The 13,802-nt window shown below is 39.7% G+C and overlaps 1 long non-coding RNA gene across 2 annotated transcripts in view; it reads right to left on the reverse strand.

The window, feature by feature from the left end:
• Positions 1-138: 138 nt before the first annotated feature.
• Positions 139-13,802, reverse strand: part of LOC111559712 — a 129,137-nt gene continuing 115,473 nt past the window's right edge. The window contains exons 4-5 of one of the 2 annotated variants that reach the window (XR_006595601.1): positions 2,606-2,788; positions 139-865 (exon numbers count right to left, since the gene is read on the reverse strand). This is a non-coding gene — a long non-coding RNA (uncharacterized LOC111559712). The remainder of the gene's footprint in view (positions 866-2,605; positions 2,789-13,802) is intronic. The other variant, XR_006595602.1, reaches the window with a different exon arrangement.

Below are 13,802 nucleotides of genomic sequence, written 5' to 3' on the forward strand. Positions count from 1 at the left end.
GCCAACACCATAATTGACATCAGCCACATTGTTTTTTTGTATCTATGAAGATGTTTGAGAACAGACATCTCTCTAATCACAGGGAATAAATTATTAGAAAAAAATGATCCCCCCAACCTGAAAAACAGATGCAAAGACTTGCAGGCAATTAAATTTATTTCCATCTGCTCAGGTCTGCCACAGACACTTTTCATGTATATTACTTTATTTAAACCTCAGAGAACAAGGAATTGTTATAGTTGTCAGAAATTAATTCACTCAGTCACAGGTCACCGTCCAGCCCCTCACAGCCTCCTCTCTTTCTGAACTCCCCTGCCCTGCTCACCCGTTCACTTCCCATTAGCCATACTAGTTCCTTGCTTTTCTTCATCAAGCCCACTTACAACCCCAGAGCCTTTGCACTTGCTGCTCTCTCAGTCCCCAGAAATCCACATGACTCATTCTCTCACAGCCATTGGGTGGTAACTCAATTGTCACTTTATCAGTTTGGTCTTGTCAAGAAAAATGTTATTGACTCTACTTAAAGTTGCACCCTCTGCCCCTCCACACTCCCTATCTTCCTTTCTTTATTTTTCTCTATAGCACTTATCACCTTCTATGGTGATGACATATATTTTACTTATTCACTTTGTTTATTGGTGGTCTCTCCCCACCAAATGTAAATTCCATGAGAGTAGGGACTTTTGTTTGTTAACTGCTCTATCCTCAGTACCCAGAACAGTACCTGGCACAGAGTAGGCTCAACAAATACGTGTTGAATAAATGAATGAAAGACTACTCAGCCAGTAGATGGTGAAGATGGAGATTCAAAAGTTGGGTCTCCTAATTTGAATCTTGTTTCTCTTTTCTCAACTCCATGCTGCCTCTGGAAAGAAAAAAGATTTTCTTTCAAAAGCTAACACAGGAAAGTATTTAATGGAAGGAATGTGAAAACGTGGTCAACAATCCTTCCACAGTATTTGGTAGGTCTGATCCTTACTAAAATATCATGAGCCAGTTGAAAATCTGCATTTAAAGACAGATTTGGGGAGCTCAGAGCCTGGAGCCTGCTTCAGATTCTGTGTCTCCCTCTGTCCCTCTGCCCCTACCCCACTCGCGCTGTCTCTCTCTCTCTCTCTCAAAAATAAATATACATTAAAAAAACTAAAAAATTTTTTTCTCGTGTTTTCAGAAACTATCTGTCTATATTTATGGTCTAACAAGTAAATATGCATATATTTTCTTCCCCTTCCTTCTTATCCCCTAATCTCCCACTACCTGTTGTTTATACAACTGCTAGCTCATTTCACTTTACAGTACATCATGGCAATCGTTCCCTATCAGTATAAACATCTTCCTGTTCCTTTTTAAAGGCTGCATGTTATTCCATTGTATCGTGGACCATAATTTATTTTACTAGTCTCCCTCCGATGGACACTTACATCTAATCTTTTGTTGATACAAACAATATTGTAATGAATATTCTTTTTTTCTAATTTTTTAAATGTTTATTTATTTTTGAGAGAGATAGAGTGTGAGCAGGGGAGAGGCAGAGAGAGAGGGAGACACAGAATCCGAAGTAGGCTCCAGGCTCTGAGCTAGCAGCACAGAGCCTGATGTGGGGCTCGAACTCACAGCTGTGAGATCATAACTTGAGCCAAAGTCAGATGCTTAACTGGCTGAGCCACCAGGCGCCCCTGTAATGAATATTCTTGAAGACACATCATTTTCCACATAGGTGTATACCAGTAGGATAAATTGCTAGTTACATTGTTGGGTTAAATGGTATGTACGTATGTCTTTTTTTTTTTTTTTACTGTTTTTTTTTATTGCGGTAGAATATACACCTAAAATTTACCATCTTAACTATTTTGAAGTGTACACCTCAGTAGTGTTAAGTATATTTACACTGCTGTGAATGTACACATGTCATTTTGACAGATATTGCCAAACTGCCCTCCGTGGTGACTGCAGCTATTTATACTGTCACCAGCATTGTATGAGAGAGGGCCCTTCATGAAAATGTTACTGAAAAGCAGAGTGCCTGTGATTAACTGGGAGATGGTGTAGCAGAGAGAAAGGGCACAGGTTCTGGAATTTAATCCTGGAAGTTATGCTTGCCAGCTGTGTGCTCTTCAGCATTACTTAATTCCTTGGGGTTTTGTTTCCTTATATCTAACACTAATCACATAGAAGAGTAAGAATTCAAAGGGCCTAAAATAAGGGCCAGGCATATAGCAGGTACTTAATAAATAATGACCATGAGCTATTATTATGAGCCGGGTCCTTCACCAATCATGCTGCAAGTAGAAGTTATTAACATCTCTGAAAGCTAATTTTCACATGTGTAAAATGATAGGAGACTGGTTACCAAAATTGTTGCCTCTTAACTCATTAGAATACTATTTAGCTATTAAAATGGTCAAGGTATTTGGAAAGGCAGTGCAGGGTAGTGGTTAAGCATACAGACTCCAAAGCCAGATTGCCTGCGTTGATTCTTGGTGTTGCTATTTACCAGCTATGTAACCTGAGCTAGATCCTTGACATCTGTCTTAGTCATTTTGGGCTACTATAACAAACTACTATGAACTGGGTGACTTATAAACAACAGAAATTTATTTCTCACAGTTCTGGAGGCTGGAAGCCCAAGATCAAGATGCCAGCATGGTCAGGTTCTGGTGAGGGCCTCTTCCAGGTTGCAGACTGCTGACTCCTTGTTGTATCCTCACTTGGTGGAATGAAATCTGGCTACCTCTCTGGCCTCTTATATGAAGATGAATCCCATTCATGAGTGTTCTACCCTGATTGGCTGGAAAAGGGGTGGGGAGAGAACCTGCTTTACGTAGAAGGATGTCATGGCTTTAAAACTGAAGAATTAGGAGGGTGCCTGGTGTCTCAGTTGGTTAAGCATCTGACTTCAGCTTAGGTCATGGTCTCACGGTTTGTGGGTTCAAGCCCCATGCCAGGCTCTGTGCTAACAGCTCAAAGCCTGGAGCCTGCTTTGGATTTTGTGTCTCCCTCTGTCTCTGCTCCTCCCTCACTTGTGCTCTGTCTCTCAAAAATAAACAAACATTAAAAAAAAAATTTTTTTAAATGAAGAATTAGGGGCCCCTGGGTGGCTCAGTTGTTTGAGCATCCAACTCTTGATTTTGGCTCAGGTCATGATCCCAGGGTCGTGGCATCAAGTCCTGAGTCCAGGTCCACGCTGAGTGTGAAGGCTGTTTAAGATTCTCTCTCTCTCTCCCTCTGCCACTCTCCCCAACTCATGTGCGCTCTTGCTCTCTCTCTAAAATTAAAAAAAAAAAAAAAAAAAGAATAGATTTTTTGACAATTCTCTCATCAAAAGGTAGGATTATACCCCCATCTCCTGAATCTTAAGTATTAGAACATGGTGGAAGTGATGCAGTAAGTTTCTGGACTCAGACATCAAGAAACTGGTATCTTCTACTTTTTGTCTCACACACTCACTCTTTTTAAAAATTTTTTTTAATGTTTTTATTTATTTTTTAGACAGAGAGAGACAGAGCATGACCAGGGGAGGGGATGAGAGAGAGAGAGACACAGACTCTGAAGCAGGTTCCAGGCTCTCAGCTGTCAGCACAGAGCCTGATGCGGGGCTTGAACTCACGGACTGTGAGATCATGGCCTGAGCTGAAGTTGAACGCTTAACCGACTGAGCCACCCAGGCACCCCTCACACACTTACTCTTGAATGAAGCCACAATGTTCGTGAGAAGTCCAAGTGGCCTGTGGAGTGGTCCATGTAGAGAAGAGCCAGGGCCCCACTCACAGCCCTAGCTAACAGCCAGCATTAACATGCCAACTTGAAGTAGACCGTTCTGTCCCCAAGTTGAGCCAGCCTAGCTAATGCCACATGGAGCAAAGATGATCCCTCCCTGCTGATCTCTGTGAAAATTGTAGCATTGTGCAGAAAACAAATGATTGTTGTTAAGTCATGGAATTTTAGGGTAGTTTGTTACACAGTAGTGGATAACTCACACAAGGGGGAAACAAATAAAAAGAGAGGGTTTGTTTATATGTTTGCTTGCTTGTATTTATGATGGAAGAGACTTGAGAATGATTATATTGAAAGAAACTACTATATTCAGAGGACCTTGCCCTAAAAACTATTATCTAAGAGAGGTAGGAGGTCCTTCCCATGGGCGACAGGGTTGGGAGCTTGTACAAGTAGTGAAGGGTTAAAATAGCTGTCATGGGGACTAAAAGAAAGCATATGGAAAGTTTTTCAGCTGGCATGAAAGTGGGGATAGGAATGTCTAGTAAACAAGTCATCAAGGGCAGAGTCCTGGAGAAGCTGGCCTTTGAGCTGGACCTTGGAGGATGAGCAGGGTTTAGACAGCAAAGGGAAAGTGGGGGAAGAAGTTGAGTAAAAATAACAAGGAATGGAAATGGATGACCTGTTTGAGAATCTATGCATTTACTCTTGTAACAATTATTTATCGAACCCCTATTACATACTAAAGGCCAGGTGTTTGTTGCTGAGGGTACAGGGGTGAGGAAGACCCAAAAGGCCCTGCTCATGCAAGGCTCGCAGTCCAGAGAGATACAAGGAATAAATGGAAAGACCAACAGGTAAAATAAAGTAATAAAGAATTGTGATCCCTGTGATGAGGGAAACAAAGAGTTGCCATAGAGCATTAAGAGAGAATAATCTCCTTAGATGTGGTTAGAGAAAGCCTCCAGAGTGACATTTAAATTGGGCCATGAGTGAAAAGGAGTAGTATGGGGAAGAATGTTCCAGGCAGTAGGAAGCAAAAATCTGAGGCAGGAAAAAGCTAGATGAAATTCAAGAGGTAGGAAGGGGCTGATCTTCAATGGGATTTTGCAGGTCTGCTTAGATATTGATTTTATTTCCAGAGCAATGCGAGGCCACTGAAGATAAGCATGGGAATCAAACTGTCCAGTTTTTTTTTTTAATGTTTATTTATTTTTGAGAGAGAGAGCATGAGCGAGGGAGGGGCAGAGAGGGAGGGAGACAGAGGATTCAAAGTGAGCTCTGTGCTGAAAGCGGAAAATCCAATGCGGGGCTGGAACCCACAAACCGTAAGATCATGGCCTGAGCTGAAGTCAGACACTAAACTGACTGAGCCATCCAGGCGCCCCTATCCAGTTTACATTTTAAGAAGATTCCTGTCTCTAGGGATGCTTGGAGGCATGATAATAAAAACTTATTTTTATTTATTTTGGTTTTTTATTATGTTTTTAAGTTTATTTATTTTGAGAGAGAGAGAAAGCACAAGGGGTGAAGGAGAGAAGGAGAGAAGGAATCCCAAGTAAGCTCTGCACCATCAGTGCAGAGCCCGAAGCGGAGCTCAAACCCATGAACTGTGTGATCATGACCTGAGCTGAGATCAAGAGCCTGATACTTAACTGACTGTGCCACCCAGGCATCCCACATTTTTTAAAAAAGGAAGTTTTCATTGATTTTACCTTTCTTTTTTTTAACCTAGAGATGGTTTTGTTGTTGTTACACTTGAGTTTTATTTAAAAAAAAATTTTTTTAACGTTTATTTATTTTTGAGACAGAGAGAGACAGAGCATGAACAGGGGAGGGTCAGAGAGAGAGGGAGACACAGAATCTGAAACAGGCTCCAGGCTCTGAGCAGTCAGCACAGAGCCCGGCGCGGGGCTCGAACTCACAGACAATGAGATCATGACCTGAACCGAAGTCAGACGCTTAAACAACTGAGCCACCCAGGCGCCCCTACACTTGAGTTTTAGAGCCAGGTTCTAAACAGGTGGGGATTTAAAAGAATTAAAATCAATTAAAACTTATTTAGCTTGAAACTTTGAAAGTTTCATAATTTGAGACACCCTGGAGGGCTTTGGCGTTGATAGCACCTTGCTTCAGAGATATAATACAATGTATGAAATCAGAGAATATTGTCACAGATGTACATATGTCCTAGATATTCAATATTTAAGGAGAAAAGACATTATTTATACTTGCACAAAGGAAAAAAAAAGAAAGATAAAATTCCTAGGAATAAACTGAACAAGAAATATACAGGATCTATTTGAATAAAACTTAGAAACACTTCAGAGAGTATCAAAAGGCTTCACAGATAGGACTACCATGTTCTTGGAATGAAGACTCAACATCATAAAGATATCAATTTTCACTAAGTTAATCTAAAAATATTTACCACAATCCCAATAAAAATACCAAGAGGATTATTTTTCCGGGAACTTGACAAGCCAATTCTAAAGTTCATATGGAAAAATAAATAAACATGAATAGCCAGGAAAATTCTGAACAGGAAGAATATTGAAGAATATTGAAAATTTTGAACAGGAACCATATTATTAGGTCTCAGTAATTCAATTTATGGCACTGATGCCTATATAGACATACAAATCAAAGGATAAAAATAGAATGTGCAGGAATAGGCTCAAATACATATAGAGATTTGATATATGATAAGGTAACTTTTTTTTCAATATTTGTTTATTTTTGAGAGACAGAGACAGAGCGTGAGTGGGGGAGGGGCAGAGAGAGAGGGAGACAAAGAATCTGAAGCAGGATCCAGGCTCTGAGCTGTCAGCACAGAGCCCGACATGGGGCTCGAACTCAGAGCAGTGAGATCATGACCTGAGCTGAAGTTGGACGCTTAACTGACTGAGCCACCTAGGCACCCCGATAAAGTAACATTTATATTTGGGAAAATATGGATTGTTTAATAATGATTTTAGGACCACTGGGTAGCTATCTAGAAAAAAGTAAAATGGATACCAATTTAACTTTTTTTCTTTTTTTCTTTTCTTTTTTTAATTTGAGATAGAGACAGAGAGAGAGAGAGAGCACAAGCAGGGTAGAGGGGCAGAGGGAGAAAGAGAAATTAAGAATTCCAAGTACTCTCCATGCTCAGCGCAAAGCCTGACACTGGGCTTGACCCCATGACCCTGGGATTATGACCTGAGCCAAAATCAAGAGTTGGACACTCAACCAACTGAGCTACCCAGGTGCCCCTTCTCTTCTGGAAATTTAACCTACAAATACTAGCATATGTAGGAAATTGCACAAGTACAAGATTACTTAACTTACAGCATTACTTGTGAGAGCAAATCAATTATGGTACAGTGTGTAATAGAATACTATAGAAATATTACAAAAGAAGGAAGGGGCTGTCCACAATCTGAAATGCAGAGTTCTGCCAAAGGTGTATGTATATATATATTTAATTTTTTTAATGTTTATTTATTTTTGATAGAGACAAACAGAGCATGAGCGGGGAGGGGGAGGTGGACAGAGAGAGAGAGAGACACACACACAGAATCCTAAGCAGGCCCCAAGCTCCGAGCTATCAGCACAGAGCCCAAAGTGGAGCTCAAACCCATGAACTGTGAGACCATGAACTAAACTGAAGTCAGATGCTTAACTGACTGAGCCATCCAGGCACCCCGTATATTTTTAAAGGATAAAAGGAAGGTGCAGAAGAGTATGTATGTATAGTATTCTGCCTTTTCTGTAAAACTATGGGCAATAAAAGAAATTCATTGCCTTATAAAGCATAAAGAAATTGTGGAAAGTTATATAAGAACAAATAATAAAGGTTAGTTCTTGGTGATTGGAGGCATGGGTGAGAGAGAGACTTATTTTTAAATTCATTTTGGACATTGTAACTATTTCTTATTAGAAAATTAAATTTGGGGTGTCTGGGTGGCTCAGTTGGTTAAGCATCCAACTCTTGATTTGGGCTAAGGTCATGATCTTGCAGTTCGTGAGTTCAAGTTTTGGGCTCTGCACTGACAGTGTGCATGGGATTCTGTCTTTCCCTATCTGTGCTCCTCCCCTGCTTGTGGGCTCTCTCTGTCTCTCTCAAAATGAATAAACATTAAAAAAAAAAAAAAAGAAAATTAAATTTAAAAATAAGGAAGGCCTATAAATTGTGATATGGAATCTCCAAGATTATAATCTTCAAATTAAGTGAAAAAAATCAAGGAGCAGAAGAGTAGTCATAATATACTATTTTGTATACATCTACCTCCATATGTTCCTTCCACAGGCACATGCTCATAGATGTACAGGCCATCTCTACAATTACATGCAAGAAAGTTTTATTATGAGTTGCTTCTGAGGTGGGGAATTGGATGGCTAGGGACCAAGAGTGGTAGGGAAACATTTTCCTCTATATCTTTTTGGGCCTTTTGAAATTAATATGTGGATTACCTACATAAGAATATGGAATAACTTACATAAAATGGAAGCAAACATTTATGTAGCCTTTGGACTGGCCAGGGGTGGGAGGTAGGCATGCATAGTGAATGACCACCCCAAGAGTATGGGACTTTAAATCCTATTTGCTGATCTTACTGATCTCTTTATCCCTAAAGTCCCTTCCAGCACCAATTTCTCCTTCCCTCCCTCCCTCCCTCTCTTCCTCCCTCCCTTTCTCCTTCCCTCCCTCCCTCCCTCCCTTTCTCCCTTCCTTCCTTCCTTCCTTCCTTCCTTCCTTCCTTCCTTCCTTCCTTCCTTCTTTCCTTCCTTCAGAGAGACAGAGCATGCGTGCAAGTGAGCTGGGGAGGGGCAGAGATAGAGGGAGAGAGAAAATTCCAAACAGGCTCCATGCTGTCAGTGTAGAGCCCCATGTGGGGCTCGATCTCACAACCATGAGATAGTGACCTGAAGCAAAATCAAGAGTCGGGTGCTTAACCAACTGAGCCACCCAGGCACCCATCTTTCTTTAAGTTTTTCTGTAATATAATTGACAGCGGTACCCAAATTCTTAATCTCTCGCATGGCTGTAAACTCTTACAGCATTGGAACTATGTTTTTCAGTCTCTCTACTCTCATGCATGTCTATGATGCAGGTCTTTCTGCCAAGTTTGGTGCCCTGTTAATGCATGCTGTCTGCCTAGGACACAGAATCAGAGGCAGGCTTTGACAGAAAAGTCTAACTTCTAGCTCCACATTCCAAAAAGCTAATGCCAAGTTGATTGGCTCAATCGATCTACAGTGCTTGGCCAGGATAGACAGAGTGAAAACCGACTGCTTAATGTAATCAGTGACTGAGACAGCTGGCATGAAACTTAACAGCAGATATCTTAGAATTTCCTGCCATGACCCATTTGGGGACTCTTATTCTGTGCTTAGCACTGCACCAGGCAATTGGAGGGATCAAAGCAATTCTCTAGGAATCTCCTTACCTGACATTTTAGTAGGTTCTTAATACAAATATTTGTTGAATAACAAATATCTGGAGAGCTGAGAGGAGTGTGAAAACAGTTTAGGGAGAAAGCTCCTGAGGCAGGCTTACACAGTAATCACTTCAATTGTCAAATCAGTTTTGACTGATCCCATTTTCCAGGGTAGGATCCTTTTCATTTGGAATGAATTAGCAAAATTAACAGTGTTGACTAACATTCTGGTTCCATTGTCTCCAAAGCTGGATGTCTAATACTTTATAGTTTCCTTAAGGCAAAAAACAGGCAGTTCAGCTTTTTTTTTTTTTTTTTTTTTTTAAGCTAGATGCTTTGTAGGATTTTAGGATTTTTTCCTTCTGTTTTGAAATTCTTTTGTTTGGGAAAATTGAAATTTTTATGATTAAATATTTCACTCTCCCAAGGCACATACACCTGGTAAAACACTGCCCAAAGAGTTGACAAATTACTATACTATTTACAATTTTAATATTTTATTTGTGGCGGTGGTTTAGACAACAGAAGGGAACTGATAATTACTCTCCAATTGCATGATGATTGCCATGTGGTTCCCTCTTGCACAGTTTCCGTATAATTAGAGCTATGTGTGCCCTGCAAAAAAAAGCATAATATCCATTTGGAAGCATGAAATTAAATTTCCCAGATTGAGGGTAACAATTTCAGTTTTGAGGAATTGATTTCTTCAAGCATGTCTTTGGGAAATCTGAATATCTCTTCCAAGATGGAGAAATGGCTTAGGTTTCTGATTCCAGTTCAGGATGAATGGAGATTTTTCTATCACACTCAAGATTTTCTTTCTGAGTAGAAGTTTGTGCTAGGCTACAGTTCTGAGGATGTCAAGGACAGGCCTTGCCCCTCAGCACCCTACCTCTGAGTACGCTGGTCTGGAAACGGTCTGGAAAGGTTTTCAGAGACCAGGCAGAGAATGAGTGGTCCAGGGAAGTTTTTTGACCCCAAATGAATTGTGTTGTTTTTCTCTGTTCTTTGGAAGTCTAAATAAATTGGTACTACTTGAGGTTTGATTTTATTCAAGTGAACCTTTAAAAAAACGTATTCTTTCTTATATATGATCTCTCGGTTAAGTTATGTGAATAGTTTCCTAGGCTTAGAGCACTTAACTTCCTTTTCAGACTTTAGTAACATAATTTTGGAAAAATATGTTTTCATTAAACTAGTTTAGAGGCCAATTAAACTCAGGATTTGTACCAAGAATGATAATGAGCACTCTCATCTTTGATTTCAATTTTAAAAGTCAAGGCCTGGGGCGCCTGGGTGGCGCAGTCGGTTGTGTCCGACTTCAGCCAGGTCACGATCTCGCGGTCCGTGAGTTCGAGCCCCGCTCGGGCTCTGGGCTGATGGCTCGGAGCCTGTTTCTGATTCCGTGTTTCCCTCTCCCTCTGCCCCTCCCCCGTTCATGCTCTGTCTCTCTCTGTCCTAAAAATAAATAAACGTTGAAAAAAAAAATTTAAAAGTCAAGGCCTGAGTTTCTTTTTCCTAAATGAGGGAGCATCCCAGGATTCCCATGCTCACTGCATTTCCTGATTCTCCCAATTCATAAATTCTCAAAATTTCCCAAATTGTCCAAACCCTGCACCATCTACATCTCTTTATTGACTTGGTCTTCTGGGCTGGGGACCTCAGCTTCCCAAGTGGCCCCTCCCATGCTTCCTAAGAAGCATCTCCAGCTCTTTCTGTTTGGGGAAAAAACACTATTTGGGAAAATTACACTCCAGAAAGCACCAATTCATGCTCTTTCTTGGTATGTATATTAAGTATGTATATTCCTTTGTCCCACCTTTACTAACACCGGATATCAACATTTTTAAAAAAGCAATTTGCCTGGGTGGGGAAGGACTGGCTGACTCAGTTAGTAGAGCATGTGACTCTTCATCTTGGGGTCATGAGTGTGAGCCCCATGTGTGGTGTAGAGTTTACTGAGAAATAAAAGCAATTTGTTGATTTATTAATAAAAATATTATTTCATCATTGCATAAATTTATATTTCTTTTTATTAGGCAAGTTTATGTCTTTTTTGGCATTTTGCACTTCTTCTTAGTAAATTGCCTGTTCGTTTTCTTCGTACATTTTTTCTGGGTGCCCATTATTTTCTGAAAGATTGGTAAATAGTGGTTGATAAATTTTTGAGCCTTGCTTTCAGATATTACATCTTGATTAAAAAAAAAAAAAACAACTTCTAGGTTAACATTCTTAACCTACAGCAGACAAAGCTCTTTGCCCCTATATGAAGTTCACATATGCTGGATACTAGTTCAATACCAGATGATCTTTCAGGAAATTTTATTTACAATATGCTGGTGGCCTTTTGGGTTTATGAAGACTAGTCCTGGAGTTTTAAGCTTCATCCCACATTTTTACACATTTACTAGATCATTTATGGTTATTTTTCCCCTCTACTTGCCAAGTGAATCATATTTCCTTCATCTTCTTACATTTACAAATGTCCTATATTTCTCAAAATTCTTCCCTTGGTCTGGTGTCTTTGATTTTGAGACTTGTCAGTAGGGAGGGGAGCTAAGAGCATTGGAATGCTCTGTGAATCCTGCCAGGCTGTTGCTCTCCATCTTCACCTTTCAGAGGCTTGCTGGTGGAGAGCTGAAGATGTCAGCAGCTGTAGGAACTTCCCTGGCCATCAGCTGCAAGTTGCAGACACCGTGGGGCCCCTGGGTGGCTCTGTCGGTTAAGTGTCCAGCTTGGGCTCAGGTTATGATCTCATGGTTTGTGGGTTTGAGCCCTGTGTCAGGCTCTGTGCAGACAGCTTGGAGCCTGAAGCCTGCTTTGGATTCTGGGTTTCCCTTCTCTCTGTCCCTCCCTGACCTGTGCTGTCTCTCTCTCTCTCTCTCTCTCTCTCTCAAAAATAAATAAACATTAAGAAAAAAAAAAGCTGCAGACACCATGTGGCTTTCCAGAGATTGAAAGACACCATACTGGACCCCTTTCAGATTTGGTTAAAAGTTTATCTTTCTTCTCTTATTTTTCTTAACAGGTTTATTAATCAGTCCCTCCCAAACTCTCCCCCCAACTCCATCACATGCAAGTTAAGCAAAAATCTTTTATTTTTAACTTATATTTTGGAATGATTCCAGACTTACATAAACATTGCAAGAATAGTACAAGAATTCCTTTTAACCAGATTCACCAAACATAAATATTTTTAGTATAATATTTTTTATAAAATAAATTTATGCCTAAATAAAATCTGTTTAAACTCAAATATATTTATACTTCGCTCTTTGTTTCTGAACAGTTTGACACACATGATACATATATGATGATGCTCCATTACCCCTAAATAATGTGTACATCCAAAAAAACAAGGTTGTTCTTTACACAAGCATAGCACTATTATACAAATCAGGAAGTAATAATATTATATCCTGATAATATTCTTATTCAAATCAAGAGTTTATTTGAATTTTATCAAGTATCTTAATATTATCACTTTCCACCAAAGAAAAAAGAATTTTTAGGGTAAAAATGTTTTGACTGGTCACCTAGATCAGTGGTTTCCAAAAGCTAGGATTTATATTTAAAATTTAAAAATAAGGGGTGCCTGGCTGGCTCAGTCAGAAGGGCTTGCTATTCTCGGTCTTGAGGTCATGAGTTCAAGCCCCACATTGAATGTACAGTTTACTTAAATAAAACTTAGGGGCACTTGGGTGGCTCAGTGAGTTAAGCGTCTGACTCTTGGTTTCAGCCCAGGTCATGATAGTCGCAGTTTGTGAGCTCGAGCCCTGCACTGGGCTCCATGCTGACAGTGTGGAGCCTGCTTGGGATTCTCTCTCTCTGTCCCTTCCCTGCTTGCGTGCTCTGTCTCTCTGTCTCTCTCTCTTTCAAAATAAATACATAAACTTAAAAAAAATTTTTTAAGTAAAATCTTTAAAATAAATAAATAAAAATAGAGTCTTCAAAAAAATTAAAAATAAAAACTATATACACATTCAAATATACAACATATTAAAATTTAACACACTGGAGACTAACAGTATATTAACATGTGCTCTTTTTTTTTTTAAGATTTTTATTTTTATTTTTTTAAAGTAATCTCTATACCCTAACATGGGATTTGAACTTACGACCCTGAGATCAAGAGTTACATGCTCTACTAACTGAGCCCCCAGGCACCCTAACATGTGTTCTTTTTTCAACGTGGTTTTTTTTGTTGTTTTTTTGTTTGTTTGTTTTTTAATGAGAGATACAGAGTGAGAGGCAGAGAGAGAGGGAGACACAGAATCCAAAGGAGGCTCCAGGTTCTGAGCTGTCAGCACAGAGCCCAATGTGGGACTCAAACCCATGAACTGTGATATCATGACCTGAGCCAAAGTCGGACGCTTAACCGACTGAGCCAAACAGGTGCTCCACATGTGTTCTCATTAATTGTACAAAAAGCATAAATACTTTACATTTTAACCTACGAAATAAAATAATGCTTTTATCTGTTTTCTTTTTTGGTGTGTGTTGGTCATTTTCCACATTTGCTTTATCATTTTCTATATATTTATATACATACATATACATAAACACAAGTATACATGTATTATTACAAATATTACTACATACACCTAACTTTGCTCTCAGATCCATTCCTCTCCCTCTCTTGCTCTGCTTCATAGGAAATACATT

The sequence above is a fragment of the Felis catus genome, chromosome A3 (assembly GCF_018350175.1).
Source record: "Felis catus isolate Fca126 chromosome A3, F.catus_Fca126_mat1.0, whole genome shotgun sequence".
NCBI classification, from domain to species: Eukaryota; Metazoa; Chordata; class Mammalia; order Carnivora; family Felidae; genus Felis; species Felis catus.